At 55.6% G+C, this 11,648-nt stretch overlaps 1 protein-coding gene across 1 annotated transcript in view; it reads right to left on the minus strand.

Annotated features, from left to right (window-relative positions):
* The window catches only part of PIK3CD (phosphatidylinositol-4,5-bisphosphate 3-kinase catalytic subunit delta), a 29,722-nt gene extending 19,070 nt beyond the window's left edge, over positions 1 to 10,652 (minus strand). Inside the window, exon 1 of the mRNA XM_069741774.1 lies at positions 10,404 to 10,652. The gene's annotated coding sequence lies outside the window, so the exon portion shown is untranslated. The remainder of the gene's footprint in view (positions 1 to 10,403) is intronic.
* Positions 10,653 to 11,648: the final 996 nt, after the last annotated feature.

Below are 11,648 nucleotides of genomic sequence, written 5' to 3' on the forward strand. Positions count from 1 at the left end.
GGGGTATAATACAGGATGTAACTCAGGATCAGTAATGTAATGTATGTACACAGTGACTGCACCAGCAGAATAGAGAGTGCAGCTCTGGGGTATAATACAGGATGTAACTCAGGATCAGTAATGTAATGTATGCACACAGTGACTGCACCAGCAGAATAGTGAGTGCAGCTCTGGGGTATAATACAGGCGGTAACTCAGGATCAGTAATGTAATGTATGTACACAGTGACTGCACCAGCAGAATAGAGAGTGCAGCTCTGGGGTATAATACAGGATGTAACTCAGGATCAGTAATGTAATGTACGTACACAGTGCCTGCACCAGCAGAATAGTGAGTGCAGCTCTGGGGTATAATACAGGATGTAACTCAGGATGAGTAATGTATGTACACAGTGACTGCACCAGTAGAATAGTGAGTGCAGCTCTGGGGTATAATACAGGATGTAACTCAGGATCAGTAATGTAATGTATGTACACAGTGACTGCTCCAGTAGAATAGTGAGTGCAGCTCTGGGGTATAATACAGGATGTAACTCAGGATCAGTAATGTAATGTATGTACACAGTGACTGCACCAGCAGAATAGTGAGTGCAGCTCTGGGGTATAATACAGGATGTAACTCAGGATCAGTAATGTAATGTATGTACACAGTGACTGCTCCAGCAGAATAGTGAGTGCAGCTCTGGGGTATAATACAGGAGGTAATTGTGGGTCACTAATATAATGTATTTGTTGCCTATCCCCTTTCTGCAGGGTCAGATTCTCTCCTGGCCGTGGGCCTCTCGGTCACACACAGTACATTATACCCGGGGGGTTTTCATTGTCGTGTTTCATGTTTCCCCATTGTGACCAATCTCTGGTTTCTCCAGATGTGAAACAATCTGTACAGAAACCAAAGTTGTAACGATATCAGGGGCCATTGTGGGTTCTATACATGTCCCGCCGGCCTCTTTATAAACCACTACATTACATTATGTGGATTTTGCGCGCACTTCAGCCTGTGAACATGAAATAAATGGAGCGATACTTGCACCTATATTATCATTGTATCCCGTCTCCCCACTGATTGCAGGAAATCTACCTTTATCCTGACCGTCTCCGTCCCTGTAGGCAAATAGCCCAAAACACTGCAAATTAAATGGAGTGGTCCGGAATGGTTTCTGTATTGAAAAATAGCGCCACCTGTCTGCAGGCTGTATGGGGTACGGCAGCTCAGCCTCACTGATGTCAATGTAGCAGTGCTGCAGGAACAAACACCCCACGGACAGGGGCAGGATGGGTTTTGGAATGCAGCGACCCCATATAATATTGTATTCAATCATATAAAGATGCCGGCCATTCCTGAGCCCACAGGGGTCGTTATGTGGCTTTTGTGACATGGGCGACCCTGCTCACCGCTCATCCACACGCTGCACATTCTCTTCCCGATTGTACAGTCAGTGAAGAGGGAAGGATTTCAGCTACCGGAGACCTCAGTGGTTAACATCTACTTAAAGGGCAGAATATATCACTACAGGGAACGACAAACTGGACGTATTCCTCACATCTTCACTGAAAAACTAATACAAGATGAAATTAATAAAAATAAGATTAATACCGTACAATAGTGCACACCTACATTGTAGAAAATTCCAGACAAGTCTGAAAGTTTAAATATGCAAGACCTTAAAGGGGATGATGTCCTGATCCTCATTCATTGACTATTGAGGCTGCATTCATCACCTGACCGCTGCAGTCAATCATTGGTTTCACTGGTCAGCGTGATCCAAGAACATATCATCATACCAGAGCGGCCTGAACTGGAAGTCACAACAGTTCAAGATGAGGAGTAGACCATCATTTATTATTTTAGTCTGTTGAGAAACTTCTATTTAGTGCCCAATTAATAATAATTTAAAAAAATGAGTTCTGCCGCCTTCTGTTTCAATCAAATCAGTTTCAACATCTCTGCTGTCTATCAGTGTATGGAAACATTCTGGCTTGCTCCAAAATGCCAACAACATGCACTGTAGAAAACTAAACTTTATTTCTATACAGCTGAGAGTTTGTTACATTGTGTCCAGTGTTACAGTAACCAGCCTGGACCTATACTAGGTCTTACTTGCATGGATACATTGTAACAGACAGATTTGTGCTGCTGGTACAGTACAACAAAGCATCAGCTGTGAGCAGAATCGGGTCTTTACAACATTTCAGCCTTTGGAGTTAAACAACAATGTTTTCATTCACTGCCAGCAAGAAGAGAAACTGAACTTGATTGGGGAAGTAAAAACCCGTCTGTAAGACAAGGTTATACTAAAAAGGGTCCTGTGCACTGAGCAGGTGAGCAGCACAAGCCTCTCCCCGGTCCCTGCCACTGCCCACACAGGTGCAGAGCCCTGACACACTGTAACAAACCCTGAACCTGTGTCAGCTGGAGAGGCAGTCATATGGGTTAACCAGGTGACTGCTGCCACCCTGCAGCCCATGGATGCAATGGCTGCGGTCATCCACTGGTTACGCCCGGACACCATGTGCAGCTGGTGCTGCCTTGAGAATTGAGGGGGTTAGGGTCCGCCGTGACACCAGATTAGACCATTTCAGCGCAGCCAATCCCTTTAATATTGCCATATATTTGGGTGATGTCTAGATATCTTCCTGCAGGGTCACAGAATGAAAAATCAACAGAGTAACCCTGACCGGAGGAGGGGCCCACCCTGACCGGAGGAGGGGCCCACCCTGACCGGAGGAGGGGCCCACCCTGACCGGAGGAGGGGCCCACCCTGACCGGAGGAGGGGCCCACCCTGACCGGAGGAGGGGCCCACCCTGACCGGAGGAGGGGCCCACCCTGACCGGAGGAGGGGCCCACCCTGACCGGAGGAGGGGCCCACCCTGACCGGAGGAGGGGCCCACCCTGACCGGAGGAGGGGCCCACCCTGACCGGAGGAGGGGCCCACCCTGACCGGAGGAGGGGCCCACCCTGACCGGAGGAGGGGCCCACCCTGACCGGAGGAGGGGCCCACCCTGACCGGAGGAGGGGCCCACCCTGACCGGAGGAGGGGCCCACCCTGACCGGAGGAGGGGCCCACCCTGACCGGAGGAGGGGCCCACCCTGACCGGAGGAGGGGCCCACCCTGACCGGAGGAGGGGCCCACCCTGACCGGAGGAGGGGCCCACCCTGACCGGAGGAGGGGCCCACCCTGACCGGAGGAGGGGCCCACCCTGACCGGAGGAGGGGCCCACCCTGACCGGAGGAGGGGCCCACCCTGACCGGAGGAGGGGCCCACCCTGACCGGAGGAGGGGCCCACCCTGACCGGAGGAGGGGCCCACCCTGACCGGAGGAGGGGCCCACCCTGACCGGAGGAGGGGCCCACCCTGACCGGAGGAGGGGCCCACCCTGACCGGAGGAGGGGCCCACCCTGACCGGAGGAGGGGCCCACCCTGACCGGAGGAGGGGCCCACCCTGACCGGAGGAGGGGCCCACCCTGACCGGAGGAGGGGCCCACCCTGACCGGAGGAGGGGCCCACCCTGACCGGAGGAGGGGCCCACCCTGACCGGAGGAGGGGCCCACCCTGACCGGAGGAGGGGCCCACCCTGACCGGAGGAGGGGCCCACCCTGACCGGAGGAGGGGCCCACCCTGACCGGAGGAGGGGCCCACCCTGACCGGAGGAGGGGCCCACCCTGACCGGAGGAGGGGCCCACCCTGACCGGAGGAGGGGCCCACCCTGACCGGAGGAGGGGCCCACCCTGACCGGAGGAGGGGCCCACCCTGACCGGAGGAGGGGCCCACCCTGACCGGAGGAGGGGCCCACCCTGACCGGAGGAGGGGCCCACCCTGACCGGAGGAGGGGCCCACCCTGACCGGAGGAGGGGCCCACCCTGACCGGAGGAGGGGCCCACCCTGACCGGAGGAGGGGCCCACCCTGACCGGAGGAGGGGCCCACCCTGACCGGAGGAGGGGCCCACCCTGACCGGAGGAGGGGCCCACCCTGACCGGAGGAGGGGCCCACCCTGACCGGAGGAGGGGCCCACCCTGACCGGAGGAGGGGCCCACCCTGACCGGAGGAGGGGCCCACCCTGACCGGAGGAGGGGCCCGGAGAGCTTGTACCTCTTATCTGTCTTTTCTGCTGATTTATGACCTCAGAGTTGAAAGAGAAGAGAAAATGTGTAAGAGCCAAAACAGTGTAAACTCTGAAACGTACATGTAGGTTAAAAATAAAATTGCCCCCAAAAGGTGGAAAGCCCCAATAAATACCTATCATGGGGAAAAAATACGTCAAATGCCCATTAGTCCACAATGACACAGATTATCATGTGCTGCGAGACAGCTGGGTGGGCTACGAGAGAGCCAGTGGATCATCGGAGCGGATCCAGAACTGATCGGAATCCCTTCAGGCTGTGTTCACACTTTGCACTTTTGCAGCTTTTTTTTTATGCAAATTTTCAGCTGCTTTTCACAGTACCAGCAAAGTCAGATTTCAAAAATCTCATGCACCTTGGGGTTTTTTGTGACCATTTTATCAAAGAGCTTGTTTTGTTTTTTTGCAAAATGCAGAATGTCACTTTCAGCGTTTTTCACTCCTTGGAAGCAATGATTAGTGCAGGAACACTGCAAAAAAAATGCAGCTCTTGGGTTTTACTGTGGTTTTTGGTGCCAAAACTTGATGAAGTTGAATCCGATTTTTTTTATGCACTAAACTTTATCTGCAGGCACGAGAGAAAAAAAAAAGTAACCTGACAAAAATGCAGTAAAAAAAAACGCAGCAAAAACTAAGAAAAACCTGCATTTTACAAGCAGCTTAAACTTAGCAGAAAAAAATGCACCGTGTGAACAAAGCCTTTATGGTTCATACTGGACAGACGGAGACTGTGCCGACAATCTAAACCATCATACATGGGCACCACTGACAGCAACTCCTGATACCAGCGCCCTGAACCCAGCACATCAGTGCCCGCTAGAGATCAACATGTCTCTCAGGGCAAGGATGGGCAGCACAACCCACCTACATAGAAACATCTGGCATCCTGGGCATCAGATTGGCTATTTCTATACCTTTTCAGTAAATGCCAACCATGATATGTGCCAAGGTGACAGCCATCCCGGCAGAAAAAAAAGATAGTTGGGCTAAAGGGCACTCCAATTCTATGCAAGGAAAGCGTCACCAATGTAGAAGATTGTGCTTCACTTCTCTGCCGGCTGTCAGTGAATGGAAACATTTCTGGACAATCCCTAGTGAGGTCTGGACAGCATTTTCCTGCACTGATACATTGTAGCAAACTGTCAGCCCGGACAGATGTGCGCTCCTGAAGCAGGAAACTATACAGAATGGATACAATGTAACAAACCCTCAGCTGTGAACAGGGAAAGTCACCATTCACTGACAGCGCACTAGTAACGATAATCTGTGCCCGCAGCAATGAAACAGTCATATCTGACCACAGTGACCACGCTCCTCCCAGAAAACAAAATGCCAAGTAGTGACCCAGCGCCACAATGCGGAACCTATAAGAGACCCTTAAGAATTAGGGTTCCCCTTTAAGAAGTGTCTGAAAAATAAAACATACGTCAAAGCTCCCATGCCAGGAGGTAAATCTGTACATGGATGGCAGGGGAGGGCACCGTATCAGATAGATGTGGGTACCGGGATGCCAGGCAGGGCCGGGGTGATGGGTATACTAGGAGATAATGGAGCCCATTAATCAGTGCCAGGCGGGCACAGAACATATCTGCTCGGTAATTTAGCAGGGGATGAATGGCCGGCAGCACAGAAGATCAGACGCCAGTCAATGAAGGGTGATCCATGCCAGCCTGCGCTGATTAGGCAGACAGATGCGCTGATTACAGGCCGGGCAGGTTAATGCCAGTTACCGGGGAAGCAGGATAATAGGCTAAGCTGAAAGCGATGCCAGTCCGTGTGGTGCCAATGTGAGAACAGCATGTGTAAGTGGCAGATCAGGCGCAGGCTGTGCCAGCGGGGCACTACAGCTCCACCAGCCATGTGCCATCACTGGCAGGATTACACCCAGACGACCGACGTGTACAATGCCAGACAAGGTGCCAGGTGTTAGCAGGTGATATCTAGCCAGTGGGACGGTAACATACCAAGAGGAGGCGATGAACACGATGCCGGGCACCGGCTACTGTCAGCAGGCAGAAGGGCAAGAGGCTACTGGGTGGCAGAACAGTCTGGAAACATGTAAGGTGACAGGAATCAGGTAAAGGGTGAAACAGGTCAAAGCGTGGTAAGGCAGGAGGGTGATGCCAGGCCAAGAGTGGGCATCATGATGGGAGACGCCAGGCAGAAGGGGAGCAATGTGATGGGTGATGCCAGGCAATAGATGCCAGTACAGGGTGGGCAGGGTGATGCCAAAAACTTGGTAGTTTGATGAGTGATGCCAGGCACAAGGGTGATGGTGGGTGATGCCAGGGACAGGGCGACAGGTGATACCAGGCACAGGTTGGGTAGTATGATGGGTGATGCCAGGCACAGGGTGATGAGTGAAGGGTCATGCCAGGCACAGAGTGGGCAAGGTGATGTCAGGCACAGAGTGGGCAGGGTGAGGCCAGGCACAGGGTGGGCAGGGTGAGGCGTGATGTCAGGCACAGGGTGGGCAGAGAGAGGAGTGATGTCAGGCACAGGGTGGGCAGGGTAAGGAGTGATGTCAGGCACAGGGTGGGCAGAGAGAGGAGTGATGTCAGGCACAGGGTGGGCAGGGTAAGGAGTGATGTCAGGCACAGGGTGGGCAGAGAGAGGAGTGATGTCAGGCACAGGGTGGGCAGAGAGAGGAGTGATGTCAGGCACAGGGTGGGCAGGGTAAGGAGTGATGTCAGGCACAGGGTGGGCAGAGAGAGGAGTGATGTCAGGCACAGGGTGGGCAGGGTAAGGAGTGATGTCAGGCACAGGGTGGGCAGAGAGAGGAGTGATGTCAGGCACAGGGTGGGCAGAGAGAGGAGTGATGTCAGGCACAGGGTGGGCAGGGTGATGTCCGGCACAGGGTGGGCAGGGTGATGTCCGGCACAGGGTGGGCAGGGTGAGGAGTGATGTCCGGCACAGGGTGGGCAGGGTGAGGAGTGATGTCCGGCACAGGGTGGGCAGGGTGAGGAGTGATGTCCGGCACAGGGTGGGCAGGGTGAGGAGTGATGTCCGGCACAGGGTGGGCAGGGTGAGGAGTGATGTCCGGCACAGGGTGGGCAGGGTGAGGAGTGATGTCCGGCACAGGGTGGGCAGGGTGAGGAGTGATGTCCGGCACAGGGTGGGCAGGGTGAGGAGTGATGTCAGGCACAGGGTGAGGAGTGATGCCAGGCACAGGGTGGGCAGGGTGATGCCAGGCAGAGTGATGCCAGGCACAGGATGGGTAGTATAATGGGTGATGCCAGGCACAGGGTGGGGAGGGTGATGCCAGGCACAGGGTGGGTAGTATGATGGGTGATGCCAGGCACAGGGTGGGCAGGGTGATGCCAGGCACAGGGTGGGCAGGGTGATGGGTGATGCCAGGCACAGGGTGGGCAGTATGATGGGTGATGCCAGGCACAGGGTGGGCAGTATGATGGGTGATGCCAGGCACAGGGTGGGCAGTATGATGGGTGATGCCAGGCACAGGGTGGGCAGTATGATGGGTGATGCCAGGCACAGGGTGGGCAGTATGATGGGTGATGCCAGGCACAGGGTGGATAGTATGATGGGTGATGTCAGGCACAGGGTGGGCAGGGTGATGCCAGGCACAGGGTGGGTAGTATGATGGGTGATGCCAGGCACAGGGTGGGCAGTATGATGGGTGATGCCAGGCACAGGGTGCACAGGGTGAAGCCAGGCACAGGGTGGGTAGTATAATGGGTGATGCCAGGCACAGGGTGGGCAGGGTGATGCCAGGCACAGGGTGGGTAGTATGATGGGTGATGCCAGGCACAGGGTGGATAGTATGATGGGTGATGTCAGGCACAGGGTGGATAGTATGATGGGTGATGCCAGGCACAGCGTGATGGGTGATGCCAGGCACAGCGTGATGGGTGATGCCAGGCACAGCGTGATGCCAGGCACAGCGTGATGCCAGGCACAGGATGGATAGTATAATGGGTGATGCCAGGCACAGGGTGGGCAGGGTGATGCCAGGCACAGGTTGGGTAGTATGATGGGTGATGTCAGGCACAGGGTGGGCAGGGTGATGCCAGGCACAGGGTGGGTAGTATGATGGGTGATGCCAGGCACAGGGTGGAGTGTATGATGGGTGATGCCAGGCACAGGGTGGGCAGGGTGATGTCAGGCACAGGGTGGGTAGTATGATGGGTGATGCCAGGCACAGGGTGATGGGTGATGCCAAGCACAGGGTGGGTAGTATAATGGGTGATGCTAGGCACAGGGTGGGCAGGGTGATGCCAGGCACAGGATGGGTGATGCCAGGCACAGGGTGGGTAGTATGATGGGTGATGCCAGGCACAGCGTGATGGGTGATGCCAGGCACAGCGTGATGCCAGGCACAGCGTGATTCCAGGCACAGCGTGATGGGTGATGCCAGGCACAGCGTGATGCCAGGCACAGCGTGATGGGTGATGCCAGGCACAGCGTGATGGGTGATGCCAGGCACAGCGTGATGGGTGATGCCAGGCACAGCGTGATGGGTGATGCCAGGCACAGCGTGATGGGTGATGCCAGGCACAGCGTGATGGGTGATGCCAGGCACAGCGTGATGGGTGATGCCAGGCACAGCGTGATGGGTGATGCCAGCCAGGCACAGCGTGATGGGTGATGCCAGCCAGGCACAGCGTGATGGGTGATGCCAGCCAGGCACAGGGTGGGTAGTATGATGGGTGATGCCAGCCAGGCACAGGGTGGGTAGTATGATGGGTGATGCCAGCCAGGCACAGGGTGGGTAGTATGATGGGTGATGCCAGCCAGGCACAGGGTGGGTAGTATGATGGGTGATGCCAGCCAGGCACAGGGTGGGTAGTATGATGGGTGATGCCAGCCAGGCACAGGGTGGGTAGTATGATGGGTGATGCCAGCCAGGCACAGGGTGGGTAGTATGATGGGTGATGCCAGCCAGGCACAGGGTGGGTAGTATGATGGGTGATGCCAGCCAGGCACAGGGTGGGTAGTATGATGGGTGATGCCAGCCAGGCACAGGGTGGGTAGTATGATGGGTGATGCCAGCCAGGCACAGGGTGGGTAGTATGATGGGTGATGCCAGCCAGGCACAGGGTGGGTAGTATGATGGGTGATGCCAGCCAGGCACAGGGTGGGTAGTATGATGGGTGATGCCAGCCAGGCACAGGGTGGGTAGTATGATGGGTGATGCCAGCCAGGCACAGGGTGGGTAGTATGATGGGTGATGCCAGCCAGGCACAGGGTGGGTAGTATGATGGGTGATGCCAGCCAGGCACAGGGTGGGTAGTATGATGGGTGATGCCAGCCAGGCACAGGGTGGGTAGTATGATGGGTGATGCCAGCCAGGCACAGGGTGGGTAGTATGATGGGTGATGCCAGCCAGGCACAGGGTGGGTAGTATGATGGGTGATGCCAGCCAGGCACAGGGTGGGTAGTATGATGGGTGATGCCAGCCAGGCACAGGGTGGGTAGTATGATGGGTGATGCCAGCCAGGCACAGGGTGGGTAGTATGATGGGTGATGCCAGCCAGGCACAGGGTGGGTAGTATGATGGGTGATGCCAGCCAGGCACAGGGTGGGTAGTATGATGGGTGATGCCAGCCAGGCACAGGGTGGGTAGTATGATGGGTGATGCCAGCCAGGCACAGGGTGGGTAGTATGATGGGTGATGCCAGCCAGGCACAGGGTGGGTAGTATGATGGGTGATGCCAGCCAGGCACAGGGTGGGTAGTATGATGGGTGATGCCAGCCAGGCACAGGGTGGGTAGTATGATGGGTGATGCCAGCCAGGCACAGGGTGGTTAGTATGATGGGTGATGCCAGCCAGGCACAGGGTGGGTAGTATGATGGGTGATGCCAGGCAGGCACAGGGTGGGTAGTATGATGGGTGATGCCAGGCACAGGGTGGGCAGGGTGATGCCAGGCACAGGGTGGGTAGTATGATGGGTGATGCCAGGCACAGGGTGGGCAGGGTGATGCCAGGCACAAGGTGGGCAGTGTGATGGGTAATGCCAGGCACAGGGTGGGCAGGGTGATGGGTGATGCCAGGCACAGGGTGGGCAGGGTGATGGGTGATGCCAGGCACAGGGTGGGCAGGGTGATGGGTGATGCCAGGCACAGGGTGGGCAGGGTGATGGGTGATGCCAGGCACAGGGTGGGCAGGGTGATGGGTGATGGGTGATGCCAGGCACAGGGTGGGCAGGGTGATGGGTGCTCGGGTGTTTGCTGGGTGGTGACTGGGGCAGTGCAGACGGCGGCGGGCGGCGGGTGGGCACCGTGTGGCTGGCATTGTGGCGGCGGAGGATGCGCGGTCTCACCTGCCTCCTCCCAGGCTCCGGCGCCGCGCTCCCCTCCGATCTTCTCCCCGTATCCCCCCGGCATTAACCCGTTATCTCCGGCTGTTCCTGGAGATGATGATGTCACCGGGCCGGGCGTGTGCACCACGCTGCGCCGCACTCCACGCTCCCAGAGCCGCCGACAATCCCGCTGTTTTCCCGGTACAGGCCGGGCTCCAACTGCCGAGCATTTCCCATCAGAGGTGACTGAGCATCACCAGGGGCGGGGTCATCCTCTCCCAACCTATCACATACACTAACCATAGGAAAGGGCGGGGATTGGTGACGTAAATGGGCGTGTCCTCTGCTCACTTTCCTCCGCTGTGTCCTAAAGCCTCCATGTCTGTCGTGTGCGGTGATGGAGTATCCTGCATTGTGCCGGACCCTCAGCTGTGTGACTGCAGGCTCTGTGGCGTCATTACAAGGCAGTACTAGAGCTGACCCACTGTGTCCTACAGCTGTAGGCCGGAGCTTCTTTGTTTTTCTCTTCATGGTGTTTACTGTATGGGTTAAATAATTGTCTATTTTCGTAGATCAGTCAAATAAATAAGTCTGCACAAAGTGTGACTGTATAGGAGTTGGTGACTCTATAGGTGACTGCACAGGAGTTGGTGACTCTATAGGTGACTGCATAGGAGTTGGTGACTCTATAGGTGACTGTATAGGAGTTGGTGACTCTATAGATGACTGTGTAGGAGTTGGTGACTATAGGTGACTGTATAGGAGTTGGTGACTCTATAGGTGACTGTATAGGAGTTGGTGACTCTATAGGTGACTGTATAGGAGTTGGTGACTCTATAGGTGACTTTATAGGAGCTGGTGACTCTATAGGTGACTGCATAGGAGTTGGTTACTCTATAGGTGACTGTATAGGAGTTGGTGACTCTGTAGGTGACTCTATAGGAGTTTGTGACTCTGTAGATGATTGTGTATGAGTTGGTGACTCTATAGGTGACTGTATAGGAGCTGGTGACTCTATAGGTGGCTGTATAGGAGCTGGTGACTCTATAGGTGACTGTATAGGAGCTGGTGACTCTAGGTGGCTGTATAGGAGCTGGCGACTCTATAGGTGACTGTATAGGAGTTAGTGACTCTATAGGTGACTGTATAGGAGCTGGTGACTCTATAGGTGACTGTATAGGAGTTGGTGACTCTATAGGTGACTGTATAGGAGTTGGTGACTCTATAGATGACTGTGTAGGAGTTGGTGACTCTATAGGTGACTGT

This window comes from Ranitomeya imitator, chromosome 10 (assembly GCF_032444005.1).
Source record: "Ranitomeya imitator isolate aRanImi1 chromosome 10, aRanImi1.pri, whole genome shotgun sequence".
Classification (NCBI taxonomy): domain Eukaryota; kingdom Metazoa; phylum Chordata; class Amphibia; order Anura; family Dendrobatidae; genus Ranitomeya; species Ranitomeya imitator.